General features: G+C 50.0%; 1 protein-coding gene across 1 annotated transcript in view; it reads right to left on the bottom strand.

Annotated features, from left to right (window-relative positions):
* Positions 1-14,824, bottom strand: part of LOC123774836 (uncharacterized) — a 598,107-nt gene that overhangs the window by 329,919 nt on the left and 253,364 nt on the right. The gene's annotated exons all lie outside the window — the stretch shown is intronic.

The raw sequence follows: 14,824 nt of genomic DNA on the forward strand, positions 1-14,824 counted from the left end.
TGTTGATGAGGACGGGCTGTGTGTTGAAGAAGTCATGCTGTGTGTTGATAAGGACGTGCTATGTGTTGTTGAGGACGGGCTGTGTGTTGAAGAGGACGGGCTGTGTTTTCATGAGGACGGGCTGTGTGTTGATGAGGACGGGCTGATTGTTGATGAGGACGGGCTGCGTGTTGATGAGGACGGGTTATGTGTGATGAGGACCGGCTGTGTGTTGATGAGGATGGGCAGTGTGTTGACGAGGACGGGCTGTGTGTTGATGAGGACGGGCTGTATGTTGACGAGGAGGTGCTATGTGTTGATGAGGCAGGGCTGTGTGTTGATGAGGACGGACTGTGTGTTGATGAGGACGGGCTGTGTGTTGATGAGGACGGGCTGTGTGTTGATGAGGACGGGCTGTGTGTTGATGAGGACGGGCTGTGTGTTGATGAGGACGGGCTAAGTGTTGATGAGGGCGGGCTGTGTGTTGATGAGCGGGCTGTGTGTTGATGAGGGCGGGCTGTGTGTTGATAATGACGTGCTATGTGTTGATGAGGACGGGCTGTGTGTTGAAGAGGACGGGCTGTTTTGATGAGGACGGGCTGAGTGTTAATGAGGACTGGCTGATTGTTGATGAGGACGGGCTGTATGTTGATGAGGACGGGCTGTGTTGATGATGACGGGCTGTGTGTTAATGAGGACATGCTATGTTTTGATGAGGACGGGCTGTGTGTTGATGAGGACGGGCTCTGTCTTGAAGAGGACGTGCTATGTTTTGATGAGGACGGGCTGTGTGTTGATGAGGACGGGCTGTGTGTTGATGAGAACGGGCTGTGGGTTGATGAGGACTGGCTGATTGTTGATGATAACGGGCTTTGTGTTGATGAGGACGGGTTATGTGTTGATGAGGACCGGCTGTGTGTTGATGAGGACGGGCAGTGTGTTGACGAGGACGGGCTGTGTGTTGATGAGGACGGACTGTGTGTTGATGAGGACGGGCTAAGTGTTGATGAGGACGGGCTGTGTGTTGATGAGGACAGGCTGTGTGTTGATGAGGACGGGCTAAGTATTGATGAGGACGGGCTGTGTGTTGATGAGGACGGGCTGTGTGTTAATGAGGACGGGCTGTGTATTGATGAGGACGTGCTATATTTTGATGAGGACGGGCTGTGTGTTGTTGAGTCCGGGCTGTGTGTTGAAGAGGATGGACGGTGTGTTGATGAGGACAGGCTCTGTTTTGAAGGGGACGTGCTATGTGTTGATGAGGACGGGCTGTGTGTTGATGAGGACGGGTTGTGTGTTGATGAGGACGGGCTGTGTGTTGATGAAGACAGGCTTGTGTTGATGAGAACGGGCTGTGTTGATGTGGACAGGCTATGTGTTGATGAGGACGGGCTAAGTGTTGATGAAGACGTGCTGTGTGTTGAAGAGGACAGGCTGTGTGTTGATGAGGACGGGCTAAGTGTTGATGAGGACGGGCTGTGTGTTGATGAGGACGGGCTGTGTGTTGATGAGGACGGGCTGTGTGTTGATGAGGACGGGCTGTGTGTTGAAGAAGACATGCTCTGTGTTGATAAGGACGTGCTATGTGTTGATGAGGACGGGTTGTGTGTTGAAGAGGACGGGCTGTGTTTTCATGAGGACGGGCTGTGTGTTGATGAGGACGGGCTGATTGTTGATGAGGACGGGCTGTGTGTTGATGAGGACGGGTTATGTGTTGATGAGGACCGGCTGTGTGTTGATGAGGATGGGCAGTGTGTTGACGAGGACGGGCTGTGTGTTGATGAGGACGGGCTGTATGTTGACGAGGAGGTGCTATGTGTTGATGAGGACGGGCTGTGTGTTGATGAGGACGGGCTGTGTGTTGATGAGGACGGGCTGTGTTGATGAGGACGGGCTGTGTGTTGATGAGGACGGGCTGTGTGTTGATGAGGACGGGCTGTGTGTTGATGAGGACGGCTAAGTGTTGATGAGGGCGGGCTGTGTGTTGATGAGGACGGGCTGTGGTTGATGAGGACATGCTGTGTGTTGATAATGACGTGCTATGTGTTGATGAGGACGGGCTGTGTGTTGAAGAGGACGGGCTGTTTTGATGAGGACGGGCTGAGTGTTAATGAGGACGGTCTGATTGTTGATGAGGACGGGCTGTGTGTTGATGAGACGGGCTGTGTGTTGATGATGACGGGCTCGTGTTGTTAATGAGGACATGCTATGTTTTTGATGAGGACGGGCTGTGTGTTGATGAGGACGGGCTCTGTCTTGAAGAGGACGTGCTATGTTTTTTGATGAGGACGGGCTGTGTGTTGATGAGGACGGGCTGTGTGTTGATGAGAACGGGCTGTGTGTGATGAGGACCTGGCTGATTGTTGATGATAACGGGCTTTGTGTTGATGAGGACGGGTTATGTGTTGATGAGGACCGGCTGTGTGTTGATGAGGACGGGCAGTGTGTTGACGAGGACGGGCTGTGTGATTGATGAGGACGGACTGTGTGTTGATGAGGACGGGCTAAGTGTTGATGAGGACGGGCTGTGTGTTGATGAGGACAGGCTGTGTGTTGATGAGGACGGGCTAAGTATTGATGAGGACGGGCTGTGTGTTGATGAGGACGGGCTGTGTGTTAATGAGGACGGGCTGTGTATTGATGAGGACGTGCTATATTTTGATGAGGACGGGGTGTGTGTTGATGAGTCCGGGCTGTGTGTTGAAGAGGATGGACGGTGTGTTGATGAGGACATGCTCTGTTTTGAAGGGAACGTGCTATGTGTTGATGAGGACAGCTGTGTGTTGATGAGGACGGGCTGTGTGTTGATAAGAACCGGCTGTGTGTTGATGTGGACAGGCAGTGTGTTGATGAGGATGGGCTAAGTGTTGATGAGGACCGGCTGTGTGTTGATGAGCACGGGCTGTGTGTTGATGAGGACGGGTTGTGTGTTGATGACGACGGGCTGTGTATTGATGAGGACAGGCTGTGTGTTGATTAGGATGGGCTGGTGTGTTGATGATGACGGCTGTGTGTTAATGAGGACATGCTATGTTTTGATGAGGACGGGCTGTGTGTTGATGAGGACGGGCTGTGTATTGATGAGGACGGCTGTGTGTTGATGAGGACGGGCTCTGTGTTGAAGAGGACGTGCTATGTTTTGATGAGGACGGGCTGTGTGTTGATGAGGACGGGGCTGTGTGTTGATGAGAACGGGCTGTGGGTTGATGAGGACGGCTGATTGTTTGATGAGGACGGGCTGTGTGTTGATGAGGACGGGCTGTGTGTTGATGAGGACGGGCTGTGTGTTGATGAGGACGGGCTGTGTGTTGATGAGGACGGGCTAAGTGTTGATGAGGGCGGGCTGTGTGTTGATGAGGACGGGCTGTGTGTTGATGAGGGCGGGCTGTGTGTTGATAATGACGTGCTATGTGTTGATGAGGACGGGCTGTGTGTTGAAGAGGACGGGCTGTTTTGATGAGGACGGGCTGAGTGTTAATGAGGACGGGCTGATTGTTGATGAGGACGGGCTGTGTGTTGATGAGGACGGGCTGTGTGTTGATGTTGACGGGCTGTGTGTTAATGAGGACATGCTATGTTTTGATGAGGACGGCTGTGTGTTGATGAGGACGGGCTCTGTCTTGAAGAGGACGTGCTATGTTTTGATGAGGACGGGCTGTGTGTTGATGAGGACGGGCTGTGTGTTGATGAGAACGGGCTGTGGGTTGATGAGGACTGGCTGATTGTTGATGATAACGGCTTTGTGTTGATGAGGACGGTTATGTGTTGATGAGGACCGGCTGTGTGTTGATGAGGACGGGCAGCGTGTGTGACGAGGACGGGCTGTGTGTTGATGAGGACGGACTGTGTGTTGATGAGGACGGGCTAAGTGTTGATGAGGACGGGCTGTGTGTTGATGAGGACAGGCTGTGTGTTGATGAGGACGGGCTAAGTATTGATGAGGACGGGCTTGTGTGTTGATGAGGACGGGCTGTGTGTTAATGAGGACGGGCTGTGTATTGATGAGGACGTGCTATATTTTGATGAGGACGGGCTGTGTGTTGATGAGTCCGGGCTGTGTGTTGAAGAGGATGGACGGTGTGTTGATGAGGACAGGCTCTGTTTTGAAGGGGACGTGCTATGTGTTGATGAGGACGGGCAGTGTGTTGATGAGGACGGGTTGTGTGTTGATGAGGACGGGCTGTGTGTTGATGAAGACAGGCTGTGTGTTGATGAGAACGGGCTGTGTTGATTGTGGACAGGCTATGTGTTGATGAGGACGGGCTAAGTGTTGATGAAGACGTGCTGTGTGTTGATGAGGACAGGCTGTGTGTTGATGAGGACGGGCTGTGTGTTGATGAGGACGGGCTGTGTGGTTGTATGAGGACGGGCTGTGTGTTGATGAGGACGGGCTGTGTGTTGAAGAAGACATGCTGTGTGTTGATAAGGACGTGCTATGTGTTGATGAGGACGGGTTGTGTGTTAAGAGGACGGGCTGTGTTTCATGAGGACGGGCTGTGTGTTGATGAGGACGGGCTTGTTGTTCATGAGACGGGCTGTGTGTTGATGAGGACGGGCTGATTGTTGATGAGGACGGGCTGTGTGTTGATGAGGACGGGTTATGTGTTGATGAGGACCGGCTGTGTGTTGATGAGGATGGGCAGTGTGTTGACGAGGACGGGCTGTGTGTTGATGAGGACGGGCTGTATGTTGACGAGGAGGTGCTATGTGTTGATGAGGACGGGCTGTGTGTTGATGAGGACAGGCTGTGTGTTGATGAGGACGGGCTAGTGTATTGAAGAGGACGGGCTGTGTGTTTGATGAGGACGGGCTGTGTGTTAATGAGGACGGGCTGTGTATTGATGAGGACGTGCTATATTTTGATGAGGACGGGGTGTGTGTTGATGAGTCCGGGCTGTGTGTTGAAGAGGATGGACGGTGTGTTGATGAGGACAGGCTCTGTTTTGAAGGGGACGTGCTATGTGTTGATGAGGACGGGCTGTGTGTTGATGAGGACGGGCTGTGTGTTGATAAGAACCGGCTGTTGTGTTGATGTGGACAGGCAGTGTGTTGATGAGGATGGGCTAAGTGTTGATGAGGACCGGCTGTGTGTTGATGAGCACGGGCTGTGTGTTGATGAGGACGGGTTGTGTGTTGATGACGACGGGCTGTGTATTGATGAGGACAGGCTGTGTGTTGATTAGGATGGGCTGTGTGTTGATGATGACGGGCTGTGTGTTAATGAGGACATGCTATGTTTGATGAGGACGGCTTTGTGTTGATGAGGACGGGCTGTGTATTGATAGGACGGGCTGTGTGTTGATGAGGACGGGCTCTGTGTTGAAGAGGACGTGCTATGTTTTGATGAGGACGGGCTGTGTGTTGATGAGGACGGCTGTGTGTTGATGAGAACGGGCTGTGGGTTGATGAGGACGGGCTGATTGTTGATGAGGACGGGCTTTGTGTTGATGAGGACGGGCTATGTGTTGATGAGGACCGGCTGTGTGTTGATGAGGACGGGCAGTGTGTTGACGAGGACGGGCTGTGTGTTGATGAGGACGGACTGTGTGTTGATGAGGACGGGCTAAGTGATGATGAGGACGGGCTGTGTGTTGATGAGGACAGGCTGTGTGTTGATGAGGACGGGCTAAGTATTGATGAGGACGGGCTGTGTGTTGATGAGGACGGGCACTGTACTCACCTAATTGTGCTTGCGGGGGTTGATCTTTGGCTCTTTGGTCCCGCCTCTCAACTGTCAATCAACTGGTGTACAGATTCCTGATCCTACTGGGCTCTATCATATCTACATTTGAAACTGTGTATGGAGTCAGCCTCTACCACATCACTTCCTAGTGCATTCCATTTATTAACTAATCTGACACTGAAAAAATTCTTTCTAACGTCTCTGTGGCTCATCTGGGTACTAAGTTTCCACCTGTGTCCCCTTGTTCGTGTCCCACCCGTGCTGAAGAGTTTGTCTTTGTCCACCCTGTCAATTCCCCTGAGAATTTTGTAGGTGGTTATCATGCTGTTGAAGAGGACGTGCTATGTGTTGATGAGGACGGGCTGTGTGATGATGAGGACGGGCTGTGTGTTGTTGAGAACGGGCTGTGTGTTGATGAGGACAGGCTGTGTGTTGATGAGGACAGGCTAAGTGTTGATGAGGACGGGCTGTGTGTTGATGAGGACGAGCTGTGTGTTGATGCGGGCGGGCTGTTTTTTTATTGAGGACAGGCTGTGTGTTGATGAGGACAGGCTGTGCGTTGATGAGGACGGGCTGTGTGTTGATGAAGACTGGCTGCGTGTTGATGAGGACGGGCTGTGTTTTGATGAGGACCAGCTGTGTGTTGATGAGGACGGGCTGTGTGTTGATGAAGACGGGCTATGTGTTGATGAAGACGTGCTGTGTGTTGATGAGGATGGGCTGTGTGTTGATGAAGACGGGATGTGTGTTGATGAAGACGGGTTGTGTGTTGATGAGGACGGGCCGTGTGTTGATGAGGACGGGCTGTGTGTTGATGAGGACGGGGTGTGTGTTGATGAGGACGGGCTGTGTGTTGATGAAGATGGGCTGTGTGTTGATGAGAACGGGCTGTGTGTTGATGTGGTCAGGCTGTGTATTGATGAGGACGGGCTAAGTGTTGATGAGGACGGGCTGTGTGTTGATGAGGACGGGCTGTGTGTTGATGAGGGCGGGCTGTGTGTTGATGAGGACGGGCTGTGTGTTGATGAGGACATGCTGTGTGTTGATAATGACGTGCTATGTGTTGATGAGGACGGGCTGTTTGATGAGGACGGGCTGAGTGTTGATGAGGACGGACTGATTGTTGATGAGGACGGGCTGTGTGTTGATGAGGACGGGCTGTGTGTTGATGATGACGGGCTGTGTGTTAATGAGGACATGCTATGTTTTGATGAGGACGGGCTGTGTGTTGACTAGGACGGGCTGTGTGTTGATGAGGACGGGCTGTATGTTGACGAGGAGGTGCTATGTGTTGATGAGGTCGGGCTGTGTGTTGATGAGGACGGGCTGTGTGTTGATGAGGACGGGCTGTGTGTTGATGAGGACGGGCTGTGTGTTGATGAAGACGGGCTGTGTGTTGATGAGAACGGGCTGTGTGTTGATGTGGTCAGGCTGTGTGTTGATGAGGACGGGCTAAGTGTTGATGAGGACGGGCTGTGTGTTGATGAGGACGGGCTGTGTGTTGATGAGGGCGGGCTGTGTGTTGATGAGGACGGGCTGTGTGTTGATGAGGACATGCTCTGTGTTGATAATGACGTGCTATGTGTTGATGAGGACGGGCTGAGTGTTGATGAGGACGGGCTGATTGTTGATGAGGACGGGCTGTGTGTTGATGAGGACGGGCTGTGTGTTGATGATGACGGGCTGTGTGTTAATGAGGACATGCTATGTTTTGATGAGGACGGGCTGTGTGTTGATGAGGACGGGCTGTGTATTGATGAGGACGGGCTGTGTGTTGATGAGGACGGGCTCTGTGTTGAAGAGGACGTGCTATGTTTTGATGAGGACGGGCTGTGTGTTGATGAGGACTGGCTGTGTGTTGATGAGAACGGGCTGTGGGTTGATGAGGACGGGCTGAGTGTTGATGAGGACGGGCTTTGTGTTGATGAGGACGGGTTATGTGTTGATGAGGACCGGCTGTGTGTTGATGAGGACGGGCAGTGTGTTGACGAGGACGGGCTGTGTTGATGATGATGGACTGTGTGTTGATGAGGACGGGCTAAGTGTTGATGAGGACGGGCTGTGTGTTGATGAGGACAGGCTGTGTGTTGATGAGGACGGGCTAAGTATTGATGAGGACGGCTGTGTGTTGATGAGGACGGGCTGTGTGTTAATGAGGACGGGCTGTGTATTGATGAGGACGTGCTATATTTTGATGAGGACGGGGTGTGTGTTGATGAGTCCGGGCTGTGTGTTGAAGAGGATGGACGGTGTGTTGATGACAGACTCTGTTTTGAAGGGGACGTGCTATGTGTTGATGAGGACGGGCTGTGTGTTGATGAGACGGGCTGTGTGTTGATAAGAACGGGCTGTGTGTTGATGTGTTCAGGCAGTGTGTTGATGAGGACGGGCTAAGTGTTGATGAGGACGGGCTGTGTGTTGATGACGACGGGCTGTGTATTGATGAGGACGGGCTGTGTGTTGATTAGGATGGGCTGTGTTTTGATGAGGACAGGCTGTGTGTTGATGAGGACAGACTGTGCGTTGACGAGGACAGGCTGTGTGTTGATGAGGACAGGCTGAGTGTTGATGAGGACGGGCTGTGTTTTGATAAGGACGGGATGTGTGTTGAAGAGGACGGGCTGTGTGTTGATGAAGACGGGCTATGTGTTGATGAAGATGGCTGTGTGATGATGAGGATGGGCCGTGTGTTGATGAAGATGGATTGTGTGTTGATGAAGACGGGGTGTGTGATGATGAGGACGGGCTGTGTGTTGATGAGGACGGGCTGTGTGTTGATGAGGACGGGCTGTGTGTTGATGAGGACGGGCTCTGTACTCACCTAATTGTACTCACCTAATTGTGCTTGCGGGGGTTGAGCTTTGGCTCTTTGGTCCCGCCTCTCAACTGTCAATCAACTGGTGTACAGATTCCTGAGCCTACTGGGCTCTATCATATCTACATTTGAAACTGTGTATGGAGTCAGCCTCTACCACATCAGTTCCTAGTGCATTCCATTTATTAACTACTCTGACACTGAAAAAAATCTTTCTAACGTCTCTGTGGCTCATCTGAGTACTAAGTTTCCACCTGTGTCGCCTTGTTCGTGTCCCACCCGTGCTGAAGAGTTTGTCTTTGTCCACCCTGTCAATTCCCCTGAGAATTTTTGTAGGTGGTTATCATGTCGTTGAAGAGGACGTGCTATGTGTTGATGAGGACGGGCTGTGTGATGATGAGGACGGGCTGTGTGTTGATGAGAACGGGCTGTGTGTTGATGAGGACCGGCTGTGTCTTGATGAGGACAGGCTAAGTGTTGATGAGGACGGGCTGTGTGTTGATGAGGACGAGCTGTGTGTTGATGCGGGCGGGCTGTTTTTTTTATTGAGGACGGGCTGTGTTTTGATGAGGACCAGCTGTGTGTTGATGAGGACGGCTGTATGTTGATGAAGACGGGCTATGTGTTGATGAAGACGTGCTGTGTGTAGATGAGGATGGGCTGTGTGTTGATGAAGACGGGCTGTGTGTTGATGAGGACGGGCTGTGTGTTGATGAGGACGGGCTCTGTACTCACCTAATTGTACTCACCTAATTGTGCTTGCGGGGGTTGAGCTTTGGCTCTTTGGTCCCGCCTCTCAACTGTCAATCAACTGGTGTACAGATTCCTGAGCCTACTGGGCTCTATCATATCTACATTTGAAACTGTGTATGGAGTCAGCCTCTACCACATCAGTTCCTAGTGCATTCCATTTATTAACTACTCTGACACTGAAAAAATCTTTCTAACGTCTCTGTGGCTCATCTGAGTACTAAGTTTCCACCTGTGTCGCCTTGTTCGTGTCCCACCCGTGCTGAAGAGTTTGTCTTTGTCCACCCTGTCAATTCCCCTGAGAATTTTTGTAGGTGGTTATCATGTCGTTGAAGAGGACGTGCTATGTGTTGATGAGGACGGGCTGTGTGATGATGAGGACGGGCTGTGTGTTGATGAGAACGGGCTGTGTGTTGATGAGGACCGGCTGTGTCTTGATGAGGACAGGCTAAGTGTTGATGAGGACGGGCTGTGTGTTGATGAGGACGAGCTGTGTGTTGATGCGGGCGGGCTGTTTTTTTTATTGAGGACGGGCTGTGTTTTGATGAGGACCAGCTGTGTGTTGATGAGGACGGGCTGTATGTTGAAGACGGGCTATGTGTTGATGAAGACGTGCTGTGTGTAGATGAGGATGGGCTGTGTGTTGATGAAGACGGGTTGTGTGTTGATGAAGACGGGCTGTGTGTTGATGAGACGGGTTTTGTGTTGATGAGGACGCGCTGTGTGTTGATGAGGACGGGCTGTGTGTTGATGAGGACGGGCATTGTGTTGATGAGGTCGGGCTGTTTGTTGATGAGGACGCGCTGTGTGTTGATGAAGACGGGTTGTGTGTTGGTGAGGACGGGTTTTGTGTTGATGAGGACGGGCTGTGCGTTGATGAGGACGGGCTGTGTGTTGATGAGGTCAGGTTGTATAACTAATGACGTTCGAACAGTGCTTCGCTAACGACCTCCGTTCGAATCACCTTTCGGTAAATGCTTCACCCACGCACTACAAATACAAATACTTTGCCAGCAGAGCCCAAACATCGGGCCTAGTCTACTCTACGCCTTGATATGCTACATATAGAATATTATTAATTATTTGTTTAAGAAAATCACTATTTTGAATATGTATTACTTTAACATTGACTAATGACCCTTTGGGGGTTGGTCGCTGGATGGACGAACATTGCCTGACGACAAGTAGTAGTAATAATAGAAAAAATGCTTCTGATAACTAGCAACATAATAATGCTAATTCATCTGCTGCTAACGAAATATGGGCAACTTCCTACATATTTCCCACTAAGCATGAAGATCAGTATTATCATAACTAAGAAGTGTTTTTACTGTTTTAATTAACCCGTTTTTATGTTGTTAAATTTATTTTCAAGTGCCGTGACTCATCAAGCTTCTGAGACAAAGAGATATATTACTCTCCCAACCCAGTACATGCGAGAAGTCACGTGACAATCAGCCAATGATTTCGGAAATAAGTTACGAAAGCCACTTGTATTGGCCAGGATATTAAAGATCCGGATCCAATCAGAAGGGAGCCGACACTCTGTCTCAGGGAGGCCAGACTCACCTCGCACGTATCAAGACCTACAGCAGAGTCCCGAAACACCAAGAAGATGCAATGGAAACCGTAAATCGTTTCGGTTAAAAGTTTTTTTTTGATTGCGGTAGTTCGCTAGAACACGCAGACGAGGAGCATTGATCAGAAACTGCTAACCGGGCAATTACTCCACCGTCCCGCCGGCAGGAGTGGGCCGCCACACTGGCGACTCTTTGGCAGAGTGCATCACGGCAACAACATGTATAGTGACGATGGAGGCATCAGAGATATTAGAGGTGCCACAGGCATCAGAAGCATCAGAGTCCTGTCTGGTATCATCCATGAGAAGCAGCAGAGGCCGAGCGGCATCAGGCTGCCACCTATGAAGGAGGTTAAGAGTGTAAGACTGCTGAGTGTTGAGGCGAGGACACTACTTCCCGCTCGGGAAGACAGGTCTCAACGACGATATTATAGTGCCGAACTTATCATTGTTTCAAGTATTATTATCTTAGGGATATTCTACAAGTAAATACAGAGTAGATGTAGATGGACATCAACATCTTCATCTATGGATGTAGAGTACAGAATATTCTGCATCCATAGAATAGATGGATGTAAAATGTTCTGTATTCCACCTTCAGAGCAGAGAATAACGTTCTTTGTCCTGATATCAAACGCACAGTTAACTAATTTCTTGAGAGTTAGCATAGAATCTTTTGTGTTTGTTGTGAGCTGACTTTCTTAACCATGGTTTCTTATATTACTGATACTGACTTTATTCTCTGTATTTGTACCTACTGTGAAAATCTGTATAGTGTGTGCTACTGATAGTTCATGCTGCCTTTTGTGTGTTCCAGTGGGACGCAGCGCCAGGTAAGTAAAGGTCACTTCAGTCTGTTTGAATTTTGCGTCGTGCACCAAATTTCTGTCCAAAAGTATTTAAATTCGCTCGAGTGACTACTTTTTTTCTAATTTTGCTAGGAGCCATTTTTTGTATGTTATTGTATTTTTTAAATATAATGGTTGTGTATAATTGATATCTCCTCAGTTGACTCCCGCCATGCGGAGGTTTCTTCTCAAGATGGATTCTGATAATTATGAACTTCACGTAGAATTTCTGCTAACTACCAAGACAAAGGTAGTCAGCTACCTGTCATAACTACCATAATACAGGAACCACCTACCATAACTACCACAACACAGGACCCACGTAACAAGCTACAGCAACACTGAAATACAATAAAAAGATCAGCTACCTCATATTTTGAAGATCTTTCTAGGAGACTGTCAAATTATCTGGAATATATTTTTCTTGACAGAACGCTAACAAAACACTGTCATGCATAACACAAAGTAACATAACACTATCATGCATAACACAATGTAACATAACACTCATGCATAACACAATGTACCATAGCACAGTTATGCTTAACACAATGTAACATAACACTATCATGCATAACACAATGTAACATAACACTGTCATGCATAACACAATGTAACATAACACTGTCATGCATAACACAATGTAACATAACACTGTCATGCATAACACAATACAACATGGCACAATTATGTTTAACACAATGTAACATAGCACAGTCATGCTTAACACAATGTAACATAACACTGTCATGCATAACACAATGTAACATAACGCTGTCATGCATAACACTAACATAACATTAACTAGCGTTACAGATTAACGTACATTGAAGTACAAGTTTTAAGTAGTTTTCCTCTTATATCAATCCCGGCAATTTTTCCACAACCACCACCACCACCACCACCACCACCATCACCACTACAACCACCACCACCACCACCACCACCACCATCACCACTACAACCACCACCACCACCACCACCACCACCATCACCACTACAACCACCACCACCACCACCACCACCACCATCACCACTACAACCACCACCACCATCACTACAACCAACAACAACAACAACATCACCACCACCACCACTACAACCAACATCAACACCACCACCAACAACAACAGCAACAATAACACCAACACCAACAACACCAACAACAAGGACCCACCATAGACAAATAAACCTCCTCCTCTGCAGGAGAGCGAACACTCTACACCCGCCAGCAGACACTATGGCCGCCAGCAGACACTCTACACCCGCCAGCAGACACTCTACACCCGCCAGCAGACACTATGGCCGCCAGCAGACACTCTACACCCGCCAGCAGACACTCTACACCCGCCAGCAGACACTATGGCCGAGCAGACACTCTACACCCCAGCAGACACTCTCACCCGCCAGCAGACACTATGGCCGCCAGCAGACACTCTACACCCGCCAGCAGACACTATGGCCGCCAGCAGACACTCTACACCTGCCAGCAGACACTATGGCCGCCAGCAGACACTCTACACCCGCCAGCAGACACTCTACACCTGCCAGCAGACACTATGGCCGCCAGCAGACACTCTACACCCGCCAGCAGACACTATGGCCGCCAGCAGACACTCTACACCTGCCAGCAGACACTATGGCCGCCAGCAGACACTATGGTCGCCAGCAGACACTCACACCCGCCAGCAGACACTCTACACCTGCCAGCAGACACTATGGCCGCCAGCAGACACTATGGCCGCCAGCAGACACTCTACACCGCCAGCAGACATTATGGCCGCCAGCAGACACTCTACACACCCGCCAGCAGACACTATGGCCGCCAGCAGACACTCTACACCCGCCAGCAGACACTATGGCCGCCAGCAGACACTCTACACCCGCCAGCAGACACTCTACACCCGCCAGCAGACACTATGGCCGCCAGCAGACACTCTACACCCGCCAGCAGATATTCTACACCCGCCAGCAGACACCGAACACCCGCCAGCAGACACGCTTCACCCGCCAGCAGACACTCTTCACCCGTCAGCAGACACGCTACACCCGCCAGCAGACACACTACACCCACCAGCAGACACACTACACCCGCCAGCAGACACGCTACACCCTCCAGCAGACACCTACCTGAGCGTAGACGAGCAGTTTGTACTGGGTGTTGACACTCCTCAGTGGCCGGAGACACAGTGTACCAAGAAGCCGTGGGCTGTGTGGTTGGTCACTCTACAGCTGTGTACCGGCCGGGGCGACCTGTAGGGCGGGAGTAAGAACACCCACTGTGAGACACCACCCACCAGTATAGACATATTGGAAGAGCAGCATAGGAAAGGACAGGGAGAGATAGTGAGAGTTAAGTAGTAAAAGGGCCAGGGGGAGAGTGGGAGCAGAGGTAGGAAGGAAGGAAGGAAGGAAGGAAGGAAGGAAGGAAGGAAGGAAGGAAGGAAGGAAGGGAAGGAAGGAAGGAAGGAAGAAGGAAGGAAGGAAGGAAGGAAGGAAGGAAGGAAGAAAGAAAGAAAGAAAGAAAAAAGAAAGAAAGAAAGAAGAAAGAAGAAAGAAGAAAAGAAAGAAAGAAAAAGAAAGAAAGAAAGAAAGAAGAAGAAAGAAAGAAAGAAGAAAGAAAGAAAGAAAGGAAGGAAGGAAAGGAAGGAAGGAAGGAAGGAAGGAAGGAAGTAAGGAAGGAAGAAGGGACGAAACTAACAGGGAAAAGCGCCAAGCCATTACGACGAATATAACACTGGGAATTCGTCAGGATAATGATTTGGGATGGTACCGGGGAAAAGGAATGGTGCAATACCACTTGTAAGGTCGGGGATTGAACGCCGACCAGCATCAAGCGAGACGTCGCTTCATGCTGGTACATTGTCCGAGACCCATACATTGTCCAGCCCAAGTGGTTGGACAATGTAAAGTGAAGAAAATAATTTAAAAGATGGAAAGAGGGAAGAGAGAAAAGAAAAAGAGTAAGAAACAAAGAAAAGTAAAAGAGAGGGTAAAGGGGTGAGGAGGAAACAGACACCCTAAAATTCAATACCATAAAATACACGTTTAAGGATAAAAGTTTTCATATAAGACGAAAGCAAAATAAGATGACGAACGCGAGAGTTGAGAAGAGAGTCGACAAATAAAGTGGGAGAGAGTGACAGAGAAAGAGGAATGTCGACGATGAT

The sequence above is a fragment of the Procambarus clarkii genome, chromosome 84 (genome assembly GCF_040958095.1).
Source record: "Procambarus clarkii isolate CNS0578487 chromosome 84, FALCON_Pclarkii_2.0, whole genome shotgun sequence".
Taxonomy (NCBI): Eukaryota; Metazoa; Arthropoda; class Malacostraca; order Decapoda; family Cambaridae; genus Procambarus; species Procambarus clarkii.